The sequence below is a fragment of the Ochotona princeps genome, chromosome 11 (assembly GCF_030435755.1).
Source record: "Ochotona princeps isolate mOchPri1 chromosome 11, mOchPri1.hap1, whole genome shotgun sequence".
Lineage (NCBI taxonomy): Eukaryota > Metazoa > Chordata > Mammalia > Lagomorpha > Ochotonidae > Ochotona > Ochotona princeps.
Window position 1 is genome coordinate 28774471 of NC_080842.1, and position 12772 is coordinate 28787242.

The window sequence follows — 12772 nt, forward strand, 5'->3', positions numbered from 1 at the left end:
CCACTCTGGGTTCCCCTCCTGCTCTGTGCATATGACCTCCTGTTAAGAGGCTGTCAGGATTGCTCTTGGATTCCACTGTATGTCTTAATAACTTTTGCTAATGTCTAATGCAGATTCTAGTCTGCTGTCTGTAAGTTATCTGTTACAATCTTTATAGATTATACTTAACATCTTCCTCACAGAACTCTAAGATGGTGGAAGATTTCTCTGCTCTCCTGACCCACTGCGGAATACTAGGGTATTTAAAGCATATCAGGCTTTTCAGTTCTTTGAGGCAGTTCATAAGCAGTCTGTCTCTCATTGATTATTGATTCATTGGTTACATCACACTATCTTATTGTGTGTGATACAGGATGTTTGAGGGTGTAATCATGTTACAATTTACACATACTATTTTTAGGATTGACATCATTTCAGCTTAAATTAAGGCAAACATGTGGAATCTAACCTTTCTAAATTAGCTCATTTCCCTTAGCATAATTCACCCGTGCTTTCTATTGTATCTGGTAACTTTAACTTTGTAAATTGTTTGTGTATACTTTCTATGAGTATTTAATATTATTTCATACTGTGTTATACCTGCAGAAATTTAATGTATTTTATTCAAATTCTGTTAGATTCTTTCCATGTTTTCTCTATTCATTTTAGGAAGCTGTTTTTAACACATAAATAAGAAATTATAGCCATATAGAATGAAAAAAATCCTTTATTGCTGAAAGAATTTAGTTTGTAACAGAATTATAATGTGGCCCTCAACATTCTCCTTTTTGGTGTCACCAAAAGGTGTAAGGAAAGCATGAGTGAGTGCTAGCAAGCAAAACATACCCAGTCCTACAACCAACCACAAGGGACCAAAATCTGTCAGACCCTCCCGAGTCTGGAAACTGGATAAGAATGCATTCCACCTGACATTTAGTTTTTTGCCTTGAGTGAGCCTAAGCAGAGAATCTAGCTATTTGATTACTGGGTTTTCGACCTAGAGAACTGTGAATTCTTTGTTGTGTTCAGCTGCGGAGATCACAGTAACTGGTTCCCCAGTAAAAGAAAGTTACATTATAACCCTGTTGATCCATTGTTCTCATTGTGACTTATTTGTCACCTGGAAGTTGTGAATGTAACATTCTATATTTTCTTGGTGTTTAATTTGATTACATCATGCTATGTCTGCCATTAAAATTATTTTCAGAGGACACAATTTCCAAGTGGAGATTTCAAATTATTGTACAGATAGTTTTTAAATACATGAGTAATTTTTGGTATGTTTCTTTTTTTTAGAGTAAAATTTGCAGTTTGTTAATTCCTGTGAAAAAATCGCAAATCACTGCAGGTATAGACACTGGAAAAAAAATTTTTTTTCTTTCAGCTTTTTGCCAACACCAATGTTTATCTTGGCAATTCTCCTGATTTTCTTCATTCTGTTCTTATGTTCCTTTCACAGTTTTCTTTAGGTTTTGTCATACAGACCATGTCTTGCTAGTCTGGTTTAAGTGCATTTTTCTTAGCATAATCCAAGGAATCAAAATTAATGCCAAAATATGTTATATTGCCACCACCAAAGTGGGTTTTGAATCCATCATAAAGATGACATAATGAGTGGTGTTGCACATTTTGGCTAGCTTTCCTGAATTTCTTTGGCATGTTTGCCCTCCTAGGGTGAAGGGCATCAATGCCCATTTGTTTCCTCTGATGCAGTAATGAACTTCCTGGTCTGGTATGCTTCTTAAGATAAAACTAAAACATAAGTTGCTTCACAAACACTCATGAAAGTTAGCTGTACAGAAAAATATGGATGCCTACTGAGAAAAAATAAAACCAAAGTGTGTGCAGATCCATACTTCCTGTTATTTCAATTAGGTGTATGAATTCTCCCTTATAGATTGACAATATGTCTTAAAATGCACCAGATTTATTATAAACATAACGAAAATCTTAGTAGCTTCATTGTTTCATTGTATCTTATTTTTTAATTAATTATAAAATTTCCAAAGAATTCAAAATCAACATGTTTGGAGAAGACAGTCTTGAGGAACACATTTTCAGGGAGAGGTTTACCAGTAAAACAACCATGTAAGGGTTACAGTGAATAGGGGAGGAGAAGGAGGATGACAGTGGTTCACCCTGGCTCTAGGCAACAAGTGGTGAATTATCTGTTCAGATGTTTAAAGCCATCACAAAAGCTACAGATCTTGGTGAGTTTACTTTTCAATGCACTATTCTAAGAAATGTCTGTGATGTATCATTAATCTGGCTGTCAATCTCACTATCCTTCTCCTGCTATTTTGGAGTTTTATTTAAAAAACTAATTAGAGCAATATGCTAACCACACAAAATGTATATAAATATATATATATTTATATATATTTATACATATATTATAGTTATATATATATTTATAGATGTATAGTCCAGAGCCCAGTGCAGTAGTCTAGCGGCTAAAGTCCTCGCTTTGAACACACTGGGATCCCATATATGCACTGGTTCTAATACTGGCAGCTCTGCTTCCCATCCAGCTCCCTGCTTGTGGCCTGGGAAAGCAGTTGAGGACGGCCCAAAGCCTTGGGACCCTGCACCAGTGTGGGAGACCCGGAAGAAGTTCCTGGCTCTTGGCTTCTATTGGCTCAGCTCCAACTGTAGCAGTCACTTGGGAAGTGAATCATTGGACAGAAGATCTTCTTCTCTGTCTCTCCTCCTCTCTGTATATCTGATTTTCAAAAAAAAAAAAAAAATCTTAAAAAAAAATCACTAGTCCAGAGCAGGCAACTCAGCAACACTGACTTTACAACAAATATGGCACTGCGTGACAATGATAAAGAGTGACTTTTGCAATAAACTATACAGTTACATCCTGAGAAAGATAAACAGTGACCTTTACACTACACAAACAAACAAAAATCCATGACATAGGGCTGTATACAAAATTGGGTAGGTGCATTTATGCTAATCTGGTAGTTTTAAAACATTTTTCTGTTTATAAAACTGTTTTAAATTATCCTTAAAATACTATATCTCATATTATATTGTTTGAAATATGCCCCAAGTTTTATGATTTCTGTGTTGTGGATTTATATTACAAATCCATTTTTAGTTTAGAAACTCTGGTTTTAGTCAATTTAAATAAGCAAATTATACATTTATATATGTTTATGTGTTTTTGTAAATATTAGTATTATTTTTATCATGTACCAAATATATTACAAATCTTTCAAAGAAGAATATTCAGTAATAACATCTTTGCTTATTGGGTAATACAATGATGTGTTTGATAAGGACCAGAGGCATCCAACTGCATTTCTTTGTCAACTCACTTATTGAAATATCCTCCTCCCGATATATCAATATATTACAGACTGTTGTATATTAATTTATGTTGAGAAATATTTTGAGTGTGACATTTAAGTCTCTGGTTTTTCAAATCAAATCTTTGCAGAGTCAAGAAAAAATTATTTGACAGTGCCAGATGTTTGGCCTTTTAAATTCAACATCTGGATAACAGAAAGCCTTTTTTTTTTTCTTTTTTGTCCAAATGATTTGTTGTTATTTGGGTATAATTACCCTCTCTGCTATAAGGATACAAAGAGCATGTCTAATGGTAAGTGGAAGTTCCTGGGTAAACAAATATGTGTACTAAGATAATAAAAGTGGAGCACAGTAAATTCTATCTTTTATAGCCTGTAACATAGGGAAAAGGAATTTACAATATATTTCTATGCTAATGAATCTTAAAATAATTTAGAAACACTTCAGAAGCTTTTTATATAAGCTTGTGCTACTAAGGACGAGCGTAAACTTGAACATTCCAGCAGGATTTACCTGTGAAAATGGACAGATTTTCTAATCGAAATTACAGGATTACTAGAGTGTCTAATATCTAACTGGTGTTCAAATAAACATTTGCTGAATTTTATAAGAACTAGATGTGAAAGAACACCTGGTACAATAGACTATAATATATACAGTAAGTTTTAGGAGCTCTGGGCTCAACTGTATCGTGTGTCAATTACTTCTCTAAATAAATACTTATGTATAACTAATTACATAAAAATAAGTACTTCTTAATTTTTCCATTTGTCAAAACATTTTTAAGTTAGTTAATTTCATGAGCTCTATTCTTCATAGCAGGAACAGGGAGAACAAATATCAATTGCTGGTTCCTTATTGATGCAACTATATAAATTAAAATTTTATTCTTGTATGGTTTGATGGAGTATTGTGCTGAATTTCTCACTAAAACTGAGTAAATATCCAACCTACCTGAGCCTCAAGTTTATGCTCTTACTGCCTGTGGCCTTGATTCTCCCTGCCCTTTACTACAGATTTCGTTTCCTTTGGACTAACGTTATTCGTTAGTAAATGGCCACCAGTGAGGCTTTCTAAGCTGCATCACTGGAGTAGCTTTGTTTCCAGAAAAGAGCCTCTCGTTGTTTTCCAGTTTTGAATAGAAATTAATTGATTGATTAATTAGTATTCTCAAAAGATATTTTGTTTTATTCAATTTATATACCTAATTCAGAGCAAACATTTCCCATGTTGTTAAACTAAAAAATACGTTGTACTTTTCCGATTTGCTGATTTTACAGTAGAGAGAATGAACTCTAAAAGCTTTAGTTTTCCTCTAGCTCATTGTGCAGCAAATGAGTAATATAGCCATCTAATCATGTGTTGTAAGGACACTGGATACCTCAATAATGTTCAAATATGGACAATTCAAATGTGTGTGTTTTTCATTAGCTATCTTCATTTCACATGGTATTTTCTAAGTAAAATTAAATAATAATACAAATGTATCAAGTTAGAAGAGGGAAAGCACATATGTACTATCGCTCAAAATAGGTTTATGGAACACATTTCCTGTCATTTCACTCATGTGCTTCAAACTGAAGGGACATTGCTTCTCCTGATCTGGTTAGATTATATGTACAGAGTGGTATGAATGTGGTTAGGATGTACAGAAAACTTGGAATCTACTAATAGGAGTTACTCAAAGGAAAACTATTTTTATCTCTTTATCTGTCAATAAGTGTATCTTTAATTTTAATTCCCTCTGTCTACAGCAAGTTAATAGTAGATCTTAATTTCTTAAACATTAGAAAACTCAAATTAACCAAAATCGATCTTAAAACTATTAACTATGCTGAGATAGCTCACAAGAATAGGCCTTAATTTTTTACTTAAATACTTTGTTATACTTATTTCCTAAACTAGCATATTCACATTGCATAGTCCCTGAGGCAGATGGGCCTTGCTGCACTTAATGATTGGCTGGGTTGATATGTAATCACGTGAAATGCCTGATAAATCAGTGAATTTCACTTAACTATCATATTCCCTTTCCGAGAAAGTAAGAGCTAAAGACAGTTTCTGTCGAGCTGCTTTATAGCCATTTATGAAGCAAAAGAAAACAAACTTCGTGTAGCACTCAGTGGTGTTAAATGAGAACAAGCATTCCTCAGATCACTTAAAACCCTAATAACTATGTGAAAAAGGAGGTTGTCTTTAAAATTTTAAATTTTTTGAATGTTTCTATTGATTTTTTGTTGAAAACATATCCTAGATTCGGTATTTTTGCACTTCACTTCTGTGTATATCTCATTGGTTAGCTCTTCCTTTTGCTATTCAATTTGTTCCAGGAAAATTGTTTCCTTTAACTTCTGAAATAAATAAGACTGTGAGAAAATGGTCTTCTTTTTATATTTTCAGTACTTTAGAAAATACCTAAAGTCCTTTTAGGAAATTTCCCAGCACTTATAAACTGGTGTACCCAGCTTACATTAACATTTGAAGAAGATGTCAGTATTAATGTAATAACTCATCTCTTTTGCTATTTAACACAATTGTGATTCTAGGTTACTTTAACAGTAAATTATAGGGCCCAGGCACGATAGCGCAGCAGCTTAAGTCCTCGCCTTGAACGCACTGGGATCCCATATGGGCGCCAGTTCTAATCCCGGCAGCCCCACTTCCCATCCAACTCCCTGCTTGTGGCCTGGGAAAGAGTTGAGGACAGCCTAAATCCTTGGGACCCTGCACCCGTGTGGAAGAACTGGAAGAAGCTCCTGGCTCCCGGCTCCGGATTGGCTCAGCTCTAGCCATTGAGGCCGCTTGGTGAGTGAACCATCGGATGGAAGATCTTCTTCTGTTTCTCTCCTCCTTTCTGTATATCTGCCTTTCCAATAAAAATAAATAATTCTTAAAAATAAACCAATAAATCATAACAAATGCAATGTCAAAATATTTGTACTCTTGAACAATAAATTTATTTAACATCTGTGGGACATCTTTAATGCCAAAAAAAAAAAAAACCCTGCTTGGTAGAAAATTGGGCCATATGAATAACTACATGTTTACAAACTAGGTAATGTAGAAGAAATGTTCATGCTGCTAAGCACATGCACACCCTCAAAGACTAAATCATGAAGAAATTAACAATCAGAACAGAGTGAAAAATGAGTAAGTAGGTTGACTTACTCATGAGTGAGTAGACTCCGGTCAGAGAAAGGTGCTGGGCCTGATCACTTTACTTCTGAATTCTGTTAAGCACTAAAGGAGAATTAATAATGATGCTTTACACATCCTTCTAAAAACTCCACATTAATACTTTGGAAATCCATGTATGATGTTAGTGATGCCCAATACACAAGACAGAGAAAGACATCATTAATATAAATAACTATCAATATCCTTGATGAATGCAATAGAAGATACAGAAAATCTCACAGGATACTATAAAAGTGAATTCACAATGCACTAAAAAAATAACTCTCCATGATAAGATCATATATTTGTATATCTTACAATGACTAGAAGACAATCAGGAAAAAAATACCTGATAAGATTAATCATCAGGGTAATAGACATTAAATCTACAATGAGACATTCCTTCACACCTGTACAAACGAATATGAACAAGAGGAAAGACAAATGCTGGTGAAGACATGGAGTAAATAGAGCTTTTACACACTGTTGGTATAGTAAATTAGTACAACCATGATGGAAAGTCAAAGAATCCTCAAGGAACTAAAATATAATTACTGTATGATCCAGCAATCCCACTGCTGGATAATTTCCCAAAAGATTTAATTAGCATGTCAAAGAGTAGTTTGCACTTCTGTGCTCATTTAAGCACTACTGATAATAGTGAAGGCATGGACTGAACCTAAAAGTAAATAAAAAAATATATGTCTATAGCAGAGAACTATTCTGACTTAGAAAACAAAAATTCAATAATTTACGGCAACATGAATGGACTTGGGAACATAAGACAAGAAGGTTAAGACAAATGCTTTGTTTCGAGCATGTCTGAGCTCATTAAAGCAGAAATGAATGCAGAGAGTATGTGGAGTTGGTAAAATGGATAGACAGTGGTCAAATAATATAAAGCCTTAGAAAGAAGGAATCATTTTTTGAGATAGTCACAGTGAGAGTGAATGGTCAATAACTATGTATGCTATATTCCAGAATAGCTTTGAGAGTAAGTTTAAATGCTATCACCATAAAAAATTGTGGGATTGATGTAACAATATCAAATAGCTAGATATAATTATTTTCATTGTATTTTAAAATTACAACATTATTTTGTGCCCTGCAATATTTTACAAGTATAAATCCCTAATAAACAATAATAAATAAACTACTCAAGAAAAATGTCAAAACCATTAGTAGCAAAAATATAGAGAAGTTGTCAAAAAGATATGACACATGCCTAATAAGTATTTCAAGGTATTGTGCAGTCTCTTGTCTCTGAGGAATCTTTGGATAATAAAAACATGATTATGACAAGAATATATAGTATAATTTATACTATATTATATATTAGGTCATTACTCACACTGCCTTCTTCCATAGATAATAAATATATATAAGAGAAGTGCTGCTAGGATATCCTGGACAAGTGAACAGAAGAGATTGCTAACGTGAGACTGGCAATAACTTTGCAGCATCACTATCCTTGCTTGAGAACAGTTGTTAAATCTGTTATATTGGCGCTAGACATCCGACTGGAGAGAAAAGTTGGTCTCTACAGGCTTCACTCCATGTCAAAATAATAAGTTGAAGCAAACCAAGAGGATAATCTAGCGATGTTATTAAAAATTGTGTGTGTGTTTTAAGATTCATGTATTTCTATTTTAAAGGAGATGTTGAGAGAGAGACAGAGAGAGAGAGGAAGGGAGAGAGGTCTTTTCATCTGCTGGTTCACTTTGCAAGTAGCACAGCAAATTGCACTGTGGTCAGAGATGAACTGATCTGAAGCTGGGAGCCAGCGGCCTCTTCCCAGTCACGTAGGTACAGGGTCTCAAAGACTGGGACCATTCTCTGCTGCTTTCCTGTGCCATAAGTAAAGAGCTGGATCAGAAATGGAGCTGCTGGAATAAGAACCAGTGACCATATGGGATGTAGCTCTAGCAGGCTGAGGATTATCATGCTTGCCACTGCGCCAGGCCCCAAAATTATGTTTTATAGATTTGTAATGATTGTTGAAAGACTACTGTAATAATATGGAGGTGCAGGGATATGGGAAGGGTGAGTGAGGAAATTCCTGAGCCTATGGAATTCTATCATAAATATTTTTGAAAAATTAAAAAAGAGATCAGATCCTGATTTCCAATTAAAAGAAAATAAACATAAATTGTCAATGAAGATTGTTTCTAACTAATTTTAAGAAATATTATTTGCTTTGATTTAAAATATTTCCATAACCTGTTGTGTTCAAAACTAATTGTTGAGACCAGTATTTTGACACAATGCACCAAGTCACAAAATGCGATGCTGGCATTTGATATCAGAGTTCATGTTCTGCTTTCAAATCAGAAAGTATTGTGCTTGAGATGGCAGTGGGTAATGACCTAAGTATTTGAACCCCTACTACCATTGTGAGAGATCAGGATGGAATTTTTGGTTCCTGGCTTAGGTCTGGCTGCCCAGATCTTACAGCTGTCATCGTTTGGGAAATGAAGAAACAGATGTAAGATTCTCTCGTCGCTCTTGTTGCCACTCTGTCAAATACAACACATAAACCTTTAACAGCATTTTGTCTCTCAAATGATAAGTTACATTGTAGTAGTTTATCAAAGAAATACTTCTGACTTTCAAATACATTGAAATGAAAAGAACTGAATACACAGAAATGAATCATAAACATATTAAAGTATTAAGAATGTACTTAGAGATGATTTGGAAACTAACAGAAGAAAAACTTCAAAGCATGTGTTACAAGGATTTTCTATTTATATCAGTTATGATAAAAAAATACGAACTTACCTCCACACATATCAAAGAGGTTATAACACAGATATTATCCAGAGAGATCATAATATGTATTTTGCTACACATTCTTTTGAGGAATTTTTTTACAGCAGCACACACACACATAATATATAAAATCAATGCTATGTCTACAGAATGTCAGTATAATTACTCTGCTTAATTAATTATTTAACTGTTTTTTTAAAAAATTGTAAATATTTATACACAAATGACCAGTATGTAATCTTTGTTTGCTTGAAAATTAGTTTATACACAAGACTGTAATGAAAATTGCACTTTCAAGATTAACATAGCAATAAAGTACAAATTAGGTATATTAAATTTGCAACATTTTACCTCCTGGAGAACTGTAAGTGCTTTCTCAAAAAGAAAAAAAAAGAAGCAGTAATGAGCCTTAGATTATTCTTTAATTGAATAGGAATGCAAATTGCATTTATTTTGTGAGAACACCAAATGTATATTTTAGAAATATATGTGTTTGCTGGTGTGTGTTTATTTCTGTGACATAGGAGTTGTCTTTTCTTCCTGGCTATGTCCTGGGTGACTGGTTCTCCCCCCCCCCCCCCCCCCCCGCCGGCTATGCCCTGGATTTCATTTATGGAAGGAAACTGAGATAAAGGGTCTGGAAACAGAGACCTGGAGTTTGTTTGTTCCTATTGCTGCCCAGCCTTGTTAGGCAGGAGGCCTATTCTCTATCTTTGCCAAAGCACCTTTCCAAAGTTCCTTCTTAAAGTTACAACATTGTCTCAGTTTACCTATAGGTTCTTTCCTTTGCTCCTAGAGATGCTAAAGGATTTTTTCTCTGCTGTTAATCCTTGAGCCATGTACTAACCTCTGTCCGTTCTGTCATGGTGCCCCCATATTTTCAACACTTAACTCATCAATTATCCTTGTCTGTGCCACCTATTTCTATCCTGGACAGTGGTATGGAATCTCCAAATTAGAAAAGTAATCTTGGCCAAATGAAATAACTGATTATACAGAAGACTCTATGAAATTATGTATTTAGAGGGAAAATCTGTATAGGTGTTGTAAGTGTGAGTTTTCACTTTCTCTCAAAATGCAATTTTATAAACCATTCTGTGCTAAATGCATTTTAAATAAAATTATAAACTCTAAATTCACATAAATATACATTTCATTTTCAAAACACAAATAGCAGACTATTTCATTATATAGAAGGAATATGATTACTATTAAAATAAACTGGCTGATATTCCTTGCCCTTTTATCATTAATGTGACTTTCCAAAACATTTAAATTTTGAATCACAGAAATGGTAATAATTTATAACCAGTGGAGAATCAATATGAATTAAGTAGGAAAGTTACAACAGATGATTGAATATATATTGAATACCAATGTGATATGTTTATGTTTCATTTCCCTTAGGCAGAAACATCAAATGTTATTTCATGAGAAAAAATATGTAAAGCTGCCATTTGTATGACTGTACATTATGCAGGAAGAATAAGGTAGTGAAAATGCATAGTGAAATACTGGTGGGAGTGATGCAGCTCTTTTGGAGATTGAAGAGTAGTTGGAGTCAGTATATGGAAGATTATTGAATGAAATTTAATTAGAATGATAAACAGGATGCTTAAAGTCAGTATAACAAGCAGATTTGGAGTGGTAGGCAGTTTCATGGAGGGAAAAACTGCTGTCATCATTAGTGAAATGGTTTTTATTACATACTGGATCAGACACTTTGAAGTTAAGAGTTTGAAACAAAACACTCTTTGAGGACCCAGCATGGTAGCCTAGTGGCTAAAGTCCTCACCTTCCATGCGCCAGGATCCCATATGGGTAACCAGTTCAAGCACCACTAGGCTCAGCTCAGCTCTGGTTGTGGTGGCCACTTGTGGAGTGAACCAGCAGATGGGAGATCTTTCTCTCTGTCTCGCCTTCTATCTATAAATCTAAGTTTCCAGTAAAATAAATAAATTTTTGAAAAACAAAACAAACATTATATGGGTGTGAGAATCATCCCAACTTATGATACAAGCTTTGTGGATAATAATGATTATGATCAGCCTGGAGTCAAAAATCTTGAAGGAGCGAACAGGATTGATGGCGGCCTTGCTGATGAGCTGAAAAGATCCGTCATGTTGGTGCCATCTGTGCGAGCGGTGTAATGATCAGGGAAAACGATGAAAAATTAGGAGAACTTCAAAGCTAAACATCAGTATCAGTAGTATTCAGACTCTGATTGAGAAAGTCAGTGTTACTTAGGGCAGCTAATCTTTCAACAGCTGGATTCTTTTTTATGGTTGAGTAATAGTCCATGAAATAAATGTCCTGTGGTTTGTTTATTCATTCATCTCTCACTTGGGATCCCATGTCAAACTGCCCAGGTCTGAGGCTTGATTCTACTGCCTGATTCAAGCTTCCTGCTAAAGCTTCCTGGGAGGCAGCAGTTGATGTATAAGGCATTTTGCTTTCCTGTCACCTATATGACAAAATGATTGAGCTCCCAACTCCTGTGTTGGCTTGGTCCAGAACTGAACATTAAACATCTCTTAAGAGTGAAGCAGCAACGGAAGATGTCTCTCTCTCTCTCTCTTTATTGATCTCTTTCTTTAACATTAATCAAATGTTTCAAAATATTACCTAGACAGAGACAGAATGGTGGGCAGATGTAATTAGCTGTCCTGGACTACAAGCCAATATAAGGCTTCAAACTCTATTAGTAAGAACTAATGAACTGATGACTTATAATGACACATATTAAAGTATACCTAACATTGAAATTACCTAGATCATATCATCATTACACATTGTTACTACCTAACGTTTTTGGAAAATCCCTGTATCTGTGAATAGAAGCTACATTTTAAAAAAATATTTATTTATTGTTCTGCAATAAATACTAATCATCTCTTATTTTTTGTGTAATTTATATAACTGGTGTATGCCCTATTTATATACTTCTGTTATACAACTCTGTGTTATATAGTTTGTATGTACTACTAATCCCAATCTACATATTTGAGTAATCAATTCTGACAAAAATGGATAGAAAAATATATAGAAAAATGTTTGTGAATTTAAGGAAATAATCAGAATTTCTCATAACCAACTTGAGTACTACACTAAATAGGCTGTAATAATAAACACACTAAATATGTAAAGGTGCAATGCCATAGAAATTTATTTCACGTCTGTGTGAAGTTATATCTAATTGTATATTGAGAAGTCAAACCTTTTTAATGTGGTCTTTCAGGAGCCCCATCTTCATTTTATTAACCCATCACATGGCAACACCTAACAAACCAAGGAGATATGAGATGTGAAGCTCCTCATTTGACAACCACTTATGAGATTCTTTCTTTTTTTAAAGATTTATTTATTTTTTCATTGGAAAGACATATATACAGATAGGAGGAGAGAAAGAGAGGAAGATCGGGTCTCTGTTGATTCACCCCCCAAGTGGCCACAATGGCCAGAGCTGCGCCAATCAGAAGCCAAGAGCCCAGAGCCTTTTCTTGGTCTCTCATGTGGGTGAGGGGTC

At 34.5% G+C, this 12772-nt stretch overlaps 1 pseudogene; it reads right to left on the reverse strand.

Moving 5' to 3' along the window:
- Positions 1-1318: 1318 nt before the first annotated feature.
- LOC118760006 (small ribosomal subunit protein eS24-like) lies at positions 1319-10111 on the reverse strand (annotated as a pseudogene).
- Between the last annotated feature and the right edge of the window lie 2661 nt (positions 10112-12772).